We start from the raw sequence: 11,411 nt of genomic DNA on the forward strand, positions 1-11,411 counted from the left end.
GCCTGCAACCCAAACCAGCCACTCATACGGCTCTGAGGTTCCTGCAGGTGTTTCTGTGGAGGACAGGAAACAGATGTTGAGGCAGTCTGGTGTGAAAGAGTCCTGAAGATGCCGGTGTCAGCTCACCTGGCTAAAGGTTGACGATGCATCTGGTCTCCACAACGAGTCCAGGATTTCGGTCCGTTCCATTCTTGTAGACGCTGCACTCGTATCTTCCAAAGTCATCCTTCATCACGTTCTTCAGAAGCAGAGACACGTCTCCCTCCTTCATCTTCTCCTCATCCACCACCACCCGGTTCTGGTAGGATGGATGCTGGCCCTCCAGGAAATCCTGATCATCACGGTGGACCAGGACGTAATGAGGCTCCAGACCAGGTCTGGTCCAGCTCACCGCTACGACAGGGACTCTGTTTGAAGCTTTACATGGCAGAAAGACATTCTGTCCAAGGACGGCGGGGACGTCCACCTCCGCTGGAAGAGACAGGAAACAACACAGATCAAAGATCTTCCACAGCAACATCGGACTGGGAAGACATGAAGTCCAACAAACTGGTCTGAGCCGGATCTGAGACCCACCACTTCTGTTTGTTATAAAGAAATAAATCTGGAATCTGGAATGTCATTTTCAAAAGTAAAAGTTAATGATCAATTAGTCCAAAATCAGCTTTAAAAAAGAAAGTATGAACAAAAAAGTAATAGATCCATGAATTAATCACAAGTGATCAGGTCTTCAACGCAGGTAGAGGAGGATAAATCCTTCCTATGCCAGCAGGCCGGTGGAAACCTTTAACATGAAAGATGGAGCTCCTGTATGTCAGGACCACATCTCTGACATTCATTTAGTCAAAGTTTACCACTTCAACAATGCAGGAAATCAACCACAGGGGTGATTGATTTTCAGTAAATCCTCTCCAAGTGCTGAATGTGCAGTGTTGAGGCAAAAAAAGTTACTCTGTCAAGGATTTAGGAGTCTGGTTCTGAAGTGAAAAATGATTACAAGTTTATTGAACACAGGATTAAAATACAAAGAATAGAATGAATAGGAAGAATAGAATGAATAGGAAGAATAGAAAGAATAGAATTGCAATTCCTGAGAGACTGCTCAGAGGTCTGACAGCACAGAGATCTGAAGAGAATCTGATAAGAAACACACATGCAGCATCTTTTAAGCAGAATGATCACGTCACAACACATCATGAAATACAAACAAAGAGATTGTCTGTTCCTCACACAGGATTAGACACTTCAGCAAACCTAATGAGCTTTTCCAGTTTTATTGAGCACATAAACAACCCCAGTGACATTAAGACAGGATGCTCTGCTGGGTCATCCTGAGGCGCCTGGCTGGTATCAGATAAGTCACACAGGTCAGAGCGAACTGTTCTAAAGAATGCATCCACATTTACAATAGCAACAGGCTACTCAGTATTAAACTCAATTACCAAGAACTTAAACAAGCTGTTTACCCTGAGACGGATCAGTAGACACAATATAGTAAAAGGGAACAATATGAAATTTCCACAACAATTCCCCTCTTTTGATCATAATGAAACCCATTTCATATTGATGACACCAGAAAAGAAAATTTCATAAGATTAAAGCATAAAAAAAACCCAAAAATGCATCAAACAAGGATAACCACTGAGGCAGAGATGCACAGTGGATAAAAATGAGAACCCCACAATCAGCTAGTGAACCCAAAAACTCTCACGGTGACACCAACCTGCTAATGAACACATAAAAACAAAGAAAAAAAAACAATTGAAACAAAAAAACAATGGGAAGACAGAGGAAACAAAAAACAGAAACCCCATAAAAGATAAAAGCAATAAAAGTAATGTATTTGTAGTAAAAAAAACCCGTAATGATTATATTCAACAATCAACTCAACTCCCCATTTTCCCAATATACATTCAAACAAAACATCAGAAGTTGAAAATCACGAGGATTCGAGAAACTCCATCATAACTCTGAATGGGGAAATAAAAATCAACCTCAATTCAACACATGTGATTTCCAGCAAAAAACAAAAAAAAACACATCAGAATACATATGAATGAGAAGAAGAGCAAACTAAGATGACTAAACAGAGAACTATCCACACAATCTAAACTTCATCATCACTAGAAAAATCAAGCGGAAGACCAGTATCATCATAACAGATCCGGGGAGGCTAGCGGGAGGAGAAACCAGGAAATCTAACGGGGTGTTAGAAAAATCGCTCTGAGCACTAACAAACATCTGGAGGGAATGACCAGGAAACGCAGATGTTATCAGAACCTTGAGGCACCGGGGGACGAAAGTCACCACAAGCCAGCAGGCAATCAGAACAGCAAAAATAGGGCCTAAAACTGCGAGCAAGATATGCCACCAGCCACCTGACTAAAACCAAGACCATAACTCAGAAGAAAAACCAGAGCCATCCTATTCTGCAGGGTCATGACCTGGAGGGCCTTTAACTCAGGTCCTTCAGCAGCAGACTGTTACACCCACGGTGTAAGAAAGAGGCTCCGCAGATCCTTCATCCCAACTGCTGTCAGACTCTACAACAATCTGTAACCCCTGAACCAGGCTGTAACCCCTGAACCAGGCTGTCATGTTGTAGTCTGTCTACACTGTTTACACAGTCACTTATACCGTCACCTTATTCTGTTATTGATTCTTTTATGTTTATCGTGTTATATTTGAACTCTTAAGTTTATCTATTTATTCTTTACTTTTTTTCTTTCACTTTTTAATGCTGCCGTAATAAGTGAATTTCCCGTCCGTGGGATCAATAAAGTTTATCTAATCTAATGTAATCTAACACGTCGAACCCCTTAGTCTTAGAAAAGTGAGACTTTCTAACTCTACAGCTAACGCGTCCATTTGAAAAGCATTGTTAACTGTACCATAGTGTGGAAAAACACCCCCAAGCACTGAGTTAGTGATGGAGATACGAGCCCTCGTAGTCATATGAGGAGGAGCGAGAACCCCTGAAAGATCTGAAAACACACGGAGGTGAGGGATGAGATAAGATAGATAGCGTCTACCACACCAATTTCTAGGCAGATACAAAAAGGACTTTGAACTGCAAACCCAACCCACATTAGTTGGACAACTATAACCCTCAGGAGATGGAGATAGAAGAGATAGAAGATGGAGATAGAAGAGATAGAAGATGGAGATAGAAGAGTTAAATAGGGACAACCCAGGACAACTTAACATTACTCTCTCCGGCACACAACGTAAAATTAGGATCCTTACAGGGAGGTCTATCCAGCAGTAAAAAAAAAAAACCCACATGAAGCAAGGATGGTGTGATTACAGGCACTGCTTACACCTAAAAGCATAGACACATCAAAACAAGGCATCTCAAAACACAACAGGGCGGCCACTGCATGTACAGAACTAGAAGGCGTCACAGACTTAGAAATCAGGTGATCAGTCTTGCTGGAGAAGTCTCTGTGAAACCTTATAGACTGAAATGAAAAATCATGCATCCATGGACAAAACTTCAGAAGCAAAGAAACATTGAGGAAATGTGTACTGTTAGATTTACCCACTGATCTGGCAGCCAGGAAGGATAGCACCAGCTGCTCTCCAGTCTCCAGTCGGTGTGGCATGAGGGATCAGAGGACACACGTAACATGTGCTATTAATCACTTTGGTTGTGGTCTGCTTAGCAAGTGCATACCACAAGTTGTCAGGTTCGTCATGTTGATTGATGACATGGAGTCGCAGTCTGTGTAACTCAGGACCTGAAAACGTACCAGGTGAAGGTGGAACAGGTGAAACTCCTGCTGTCAGGGCAGACAGCACGTACAGCAGCGAAAACAGTGCTGCTAAAACAAACAGAGGCAGACACCAACATCTGCACTGAAACACCACCAAATGTGCAGGTGGGAGACGGTGTTGACGCATCCAGGGTTCCATTCCTTTTTCCCACAGGGGAAATGAACTGCACACCTTTAGGCAGGAAAAAGGTGTGCAAGCAGCAAACAGGCAGATCAGTGGTGGGCTCAGGTCAGAAGGAGCCAGGAAAATCCAGTTGTGTTGCTAGGCTCACCCGCTCTGTCCGGGGCCACGACGTCCCGTTGCTAGGCTCCTTCTCAGGCTAAGGGCCAGGCCATACAGCTGCACCCTCGGGGGGGCACCGGACGTGTCCCTGGACTCCGATGGAATGGGCACCAGCCTGGAAGGGGTCCACAGAACCGCTGGGACCCACAGTGCATCCTTTTGAGGTTCTTAGTCAGGATCCAGTCTCCAGGACGGATCGAATGGCACACAGTTTCAGCAGGACGTGGAAACACGTCACGAACAAACTACAATCCAGCCATTCTGCATCAGTGTGTGAAACCCATTTCAGCTGGTTGTGGGAGAGCTGCTGATCCTGTGAAGCCTCAGAAAGCACAAGGAAATGGTTTCACAATAAATCAACACTAAATCCTCACCAATGACGATTCCAGGTTGGGCCGGCTCAGTTCCAAGACCAGGAGGCCTGCTAGAGAGAACCTGAAATGGACTGAGGTTCAACCTTGTCCGGTTACACATCCTCCTGCAGGTCAGGAGGAGGTAGAGAGCCGTCATCATGCAAAGCAGAGAATGTGAAGGGAGAGGCAGAGGAGAGAGGGAGCGAGGAGGAGAAGAAGGGAGACATCAAGCGAGAGACGGCGGAGTGAGACAGACAGGAGTAACGGTGCCTGCTAAGGTCAGCAACCCGAGACACGTCCAAAACCAGCTTACCGTCCGGATTTTAGAACGGTAACTGCGTCGCCATAGCAACCAGCATTAGGAGAGAAAGATGTGGACAAAACAAACTTTCTAAAACACATCAACATTCACTCAACCCACAGGACAGTGTCATACATGCACATAACCAACATAAACACATCAGATATTTTTCATTACAACATCTGCTTGTTCCTGTAATCTAGAAAAAAACAAGTTATTATGAAATTACCAAACTATACGACTGGATCCTGAAGGCCACTGCTCCGGTATCACCCCTGTGAAAGCAGCCATCATCAGCAGTATGATAAGATGAACTAAAACAGCACATGCACCCGTATCCATGGTGATAATATCCTTCCTGTAAAAGTTTATCCCAGAATGTCATAAGTGTCAAAATCATGTTTGATTTTTCAAAACGTACACACACATATTCAAAAGAGATTTAGTGTAGACGTCTTTTCCTGTAGATAGATCCACATCATCAGTCCTGCTTATCAGGAAAATAAAGGTGTTTCTGGTTAATAACATCAGAGTAGCAGCATTATGAAACACAGCAACCATCCCTGTGTGGAAGCAGAGCAGCGTCCTGGAGAAAATCCTGCTGGAAGGAAAAGGTCGAGTAAAGTCCGTCAGTTCGTTCAGGTCAGTCAGAACTTCGTCAGTTACGTCACTCGTTCTGCAGAAAAGCCAAATCAGAGCAGGTAGATTTTCCCTGCATGTAGGAGGATCCATAAAGGCCAATATCACATAGTTTTGGAAAGACCTTAAGTCTGCTGGAGTTTTCTTAATCAATTTATTAAACTCCGAGATGATAAGGACATTAAATCAAGTTAAATTGCTTTTAATTATGTGTCCATCATCAGCCAAGTTTTTGCTCGAGCAGCTTTTTGCTTTTGTTCTTTTACAAATTCTTTATTTTATTTTCCAAGAGAATCAGTTTAAAACATCCATGGATATCAGATTATAATGAAATAGTTTGTATTTTTCTCCAGGTACATCTCTGTATTAATTCTTACAGTGCACCTTCCCATGTTATTTCAAATAGCAACAACCCCCCAAAAAAAACAATTTTATCTATATTAAAGTAGGTTTGTGGAGCTAGTTTTTAAACTTTCCCTTCTTTTACTTTAACTAATTTCCATCTGGTTATTTGGTGACCGTTAAAAGAGGAGCTCCTTAACTTTACTTTAAAATTCTTTTTTTTATTTTTTATTTCCATTTATTAATCAACATTTTCTCAAAATGCCCGGGATTCATTTATTTGTTTTTAGACAGATTTCAGATCTTTAGTTTGCTTGGTTGAAATATAGATCAGGCCTTCAGTGTTTATTCTTTAAAGTAAAAATAGCACGTATTTTCCCTTTTTTATAGATGTTTGAGACCTTGATCTCAAAGAGCCATGTTATCCATTTTAACTTAGCAATGAGCCATGATAGAGCAATACCAAAGAAAATGATTCCAGTATATGTGGATGTGGCTGCTAATAACCCCTAAATGCAGCATGTTATGGTTCACACATGAGACCACGGCTCAAAGTTATTATGCAGCCTTTTTAAGAGCAAAATGGAAGCTGTTTCTGGTTTATTATAAATTATAGGTACCAAGATATTCAAAACCTTAACTTAACCCAACTGTGAGTAAAAATAAAATAATCGGGACCCAGAGACACACGAGCAGTTTTGGTGCGAATTACGCACACACTTAAAGTTGACAGGAAATCAGGGAAGTTGCAGTTTGCATCACCACACAGAACCAAGCAGGAAACTGCTGTTCGCTATTTGGGGGCCTTTACACCTCTGGCAGAAAAAGGTTTTACTCACTCTCACTGCTTCAGCTGTAGGACTGAGAGAGAAACCATCTTATCAGATCCTGGGTCAGCGGTTAGACGGGGTAAAGGGGGTGTCCTTCAAGCTGGATTCGCAGCAGAAGAAAAACATCACTGCAGGTTCAAGAGGGAGAGAACTCCAGTCTTCGGCCTTCTCACACACACTCAACAACACGCTGACGTCATCAGTCACACACATCCATCACCCTGCAGCCACACAGACTCAGAGTCACACACATTTACACCAGCCGGCTCACATACATGCATTACCCCTGTTTCACTCACATAGCTGTAGGGAGGAGCATGCGGGATGCGGAAGCAGGAAGCATCCCTTCTGTTCTTCTGTCAGACTGAGCACAGCTGCAGCCACGTGCTCAGTCCACTTTACAGATGACACCTTTAAAGTTTCTGGAGAATGATTAAACCATTGTGTTTCAAATCTCTCATCGGGTTCCCGTGAGATGTTAGCAATGCACACACAGTTCTGAGCAGGGCTGGAGACAGAGGGGGAAAGATTTTTACCTCAGTCAGCTGCTGCAGAAAAAATTTGGCTCGGGAACTCCCAACAATAGCACACAGGATTCCCCAGGGGGTGTGTCCATGCTGTGATGACGGAGTCAGGGTTGGCCATAACTTTCACTCCATCAGGAGAAGATGTGAGACAAATGTTTAACCGACACATCAAATCTCGACCCAAAAAGGTTGACCGGACCAACTTCAGACAGCAGAAATGAATGTTTAAATTTACACCCCAAGAGTAAATTACACCCAAGGGGTGTGGTCAACCATTTCTTTCACGGTGGTCCCAGACGCAGAGATTGAATGCACAAAATTACCAGACATCTTAAGTGGCACAGGAAACTCAGAAACCCTCAAAACTGATCTAGTTGCACCAGAGTCTACCATGAATTCAACGGTCTTACCCGACACCTCGACTTGTAGGTTTGGGAAAATCTTGTAGGCCTCAGCCGTTAAATGCGTATTTTCGCTGCTATCGTCTTCGTCGGTATGCATCTGCTTTCGAGCACAGAGATAAGCATGGTTAATTTTTGTCAAAGTCAGAGGAAACAGCAAGCATCTCTTCATTGCAACAGAGCGAGGGAAAACTGCACGTGTTCATCAGTGTTGTGACCTTCAGCGGGTGTGTGTGGTGTGTGTGTGTGTGTGTGAGCTGGGTGTGTGTGTTGTGTTATCTGTAGTTTGTTTTACATTGGGTGTCTGTGTGCTGGCAGCAGAGCAGGAGGAAAAGGAGAGGAGAGCTTTCATTTACTGGGTCAAAACTTTGTGTGTGTAAGTTACGTCACCCAGAGATGTGGAGCGTCCCCCGTGATCCATCCTTGGCTGCCATACCCCCCCCAGTCAATCTGAAGGGGCAAGTTGCCGGCCCCGGTTTTTCAGGCGACGTGGACACTCAGCCTTCCAGTGTCCCAGCTGTCCGCAGATATGACATGCGTCGTGATGGCAGCCACGTCCTCGAGAACCACGCCCACGTCCACGTGGGAAGTCACGCCGTCTGGCCCCGTTTGGGTTTGGACCAGACAGAGCTGAATACATTGTCATAGCAGCCAGGTGCAGCTCTTTGTCCCCCCTCAGCAGCTCCAGCAGCAGAAAAGAGGAAACTCATCAGCAAACTTTGGCCCAGAGGCCAAAGGGGCAATTGGGTCGCGATCTTCAGCGACCTCGGTCTCCGTCCATGTTCGGAAGACCAGAATGGGTCCCAGTCGGACCAGTCACTTCGACCATGGGGCATGAGTGGTGGAATCAGAGTTCAGGCCATCTTTCCTCAGGGTCACAATGGAAGTTCTGCTGCTTTTGTGAGGGGCTTTGGACTTTTTCTTTTCCTCTGTGGTCTGTGGATCGGGCTGTGGTTCGGCCTTGGGCAGGTGGCGGGACTGGGGGTAGGCAATCCAAGTCCGGATCCGGAGACGCTCCCAGCATCGTCAGGTCTGGGCACAGGAATGAGGTGTTCTGGCCGCTCGGGCCCGATGGTGGACATGCAGGTAGAGAGGATACAATGAGTTAGTTTTCAGCTGAGAAAAGTGAGACACAGCAACAGAGGTTGTCGTCCGCTTATCATGGCTGTTGTCAGGTCGGTGCAGGTCAGTCTGTGGAGGTTCAGTAAGTTTTGTAAGAACTCTGGCTTTCTGTTTTCTCTGTCGACGCTCACATTCTGCGAGCCAGTTTGTTAAAGCCGCCTGATGTTTTCTAAGCGCTCCCAATCTGAGACCTTCACCCGTTTCTATGACTTTTAATTTGTCCCTCATCCTATCTAAACCTTCTTTAGTTATTTTTAATGCTGCCGGGCTCAAAGAGCCTTCGGCTGGAAAAATACCATTCTGGATCTACTCCGCACACATTTCCACACACACCTTCCCATACTTACGTTCCATGAACTCAAAGAGTTCACCGCGGGGCGTCGCCGGTGTTTTGGAGCCTACATTACCCATGTTTACACTTAAGCACGGGGAGGAATATTCCCACACCTTAGACTACAGACGTCTCTGTAGAATACGGAATAACGGCTAATCCGTCCGCCCTATCTCACTGCTTTCCAGCGAGAGACCCACTCACACCCTTGTGAAGGGATTTTTACCTGCCCAGATCTCCTAATGAGACTTCCAGGCCTGCTCCTAGTAAGCGGAGCTCCCAAAACCCCCGGCTGCCCGTCTTCCTACTATTCTAAAAAGGGAGAGATGTGTGTGTGCGTGAGAGCAAACTAAAATCCTAGAGTAATTTCTCACTCACCAGACTTCCTTGACAGGATGGAAGATGTTCGAGATCCTGGCGGGCCAGTAAGGAGATCCACGAGGAGTCCCCCAGAAAACAAAAGCTGAGACGTACTCAGGTTGATCAGACACCCGTCGTAAAACCCGAAACTGACCACGCAGGAGCACTTCTGACACCAGATTGTTGAGGCAAAAAAAGTTACTCTGTCAAGGATGAGGAGTCTGGTTCTGAAGTGAAAAATGATTACAAGTTTATTGAACACAGGATTAAAATACAAAGAATAGAATGAATAGAAAGAATAGAATTGCAATTCCTGACAGACTGCTCAGAGGTCTGACAGCACAGAGATCTGAACAGAATCTGATAAGAAACACACATGCAGCATCTTTTAAGCAGAATGATCACGTCACAACACATCATGAAATACAAACAAAGAGATTGTCTGTTCCTCACACAGGATTAGACACTTCAGCAAACCTAATGAGCTTTTTCAGTTTATTGAGCACGTAAACAACCCCAGTGACATTAAGACAGGATGCCCGGCTGGGTCATCCTGAGGCGTCTGGCTGGTATCAGATAAGTCACACAGGTCAGAGCGAACTGTTCTAAAGAATGCATCCACATTTACGATAGCAACAGGCTACTCAGTATTAAACTCAATTACCAAGAACTTAAACAAGCTGTTTACCCTGAGAGGGATCAGTAGACATAATATAGTAAAGGGAATAATATGAAATTTCCACAACAGCAGCCTGAACCTGGCCAACAGGAAATAAAGTTAAGTTAAAATCACTGCACAACAGAAACGGTGACTCCAGCCCTCCAGGGCAGTCCTGCAGGTTTTAGATGTTTCCTGATCCAACTTAAATGTCTCTCCTCAACACCTTGTTATCATGTTCTGTCCAACCCCGTTGACTCATTAATCTGATTCAACTGCTGCAGCAGGAAACATCCAAAACCTGCAGGTCTGCAGCCTGTGAGGACCAGCTTTGGACACCCGGCTGTACAGCATGGATGTAGAATTGGGACAATGTCCCTACAAGTCCAGCAGGTCCTAACTCGTCCCTACCACAGATCACAGTCTCCGTAGTTAATCTGCAACAAGGAATCTCTGCTGTAAGTCCCGCCTTATAACCCATTTCTCTGCTCTGATTGGCTCTGCTCTGTCTGGTGCTCCGTGATTGGCTGTCCCTGCTGTCCCTACAACAATGGATTTTATTAACCGCTACTGAGCCAATAATAACTAGTCCTTTCCTAGTTAAGAAGTAACGAGTCATTCAGTCAGGTGACAGAATGAAAGCTGCAGAGGAGACGATGATGATGATGAAGGAGGCAGACGGCAGGACCAGAGCAGCAGGAAAGCTGCAGGAATTCATTCATTATAACAGAAGTGTTTACCTGGTCTTCAGGTAACCTTATACAGACCTGAAGTCATGTGTGTTTGATGCGGTTCCTTTCACAGACTGGCCTGTAATACATTTAATGTTGTTAAATGAAAGAGAGAATAATGATGATGGAAACATCTGAACAATAACTAACATAAGGACGATGATGTCCTTAAAATCATGACATTACCAGAAAACCCACTGAATAAGATCATTCTGTCCCTAGCAGGAAAAACCTTGATGCCAATCCCGACGGAGAAAGGTTTGGATTATAAAAGCTTCTTTTGATTAGTTTATTAATCTATCATAAGAGGAAAAAAAGCAATGTGACCTTTGAGGGACCTCTGTGTGTCGCTGTTAGCTTTGCCCAGATGAAAGAAGCTCTTCTGTTAGAGGAAGAACAACGCTGCTGAGGAACCTGCTCTGTTCTAATGTTCTGCATTAACAATGAAAAGCTTCTGTTCTTGAACCCTGTCTATATAAACTGACTTTCTAGTGTGTGTGTGTGTCCGTTTATGTGACTCATTTATTGTGAACGAAGTTGGACTGTGTGCAGCGTCTCCATCTGTTCCTCACATACAATAAAGTTTAAACGATTTAAAGCAAAAACTACTGAACAAGAATGAAAGGATGATGTTAATGTTTATATAATATATGTATAGGAGGATACTGGCATTGTTAAAAGGAGTAAATAATAATCAGTGGGTTGAAGATAAAGGGACGATAGTGATGATTATATAGATGAGTGCTGATGTAAATCT

The sequence above is a fragment of the Melanotaenia boesemani genome, chromosome 5, assembly GCF_017639745.1.
Source record: "Melanotaenia boesemani isolate fMelBoe1 chromosome 5, fMelBoe1.pri, whole genome shotgun sequence".
In the NCBI taxonomy this organism is placed as follows: Eukaryota; Metazoa; Chordata; class Actinopteri; order Atheriniformes; family Melanotaeniidae; genus Melanotaenia; species Melanotaenia boesemani.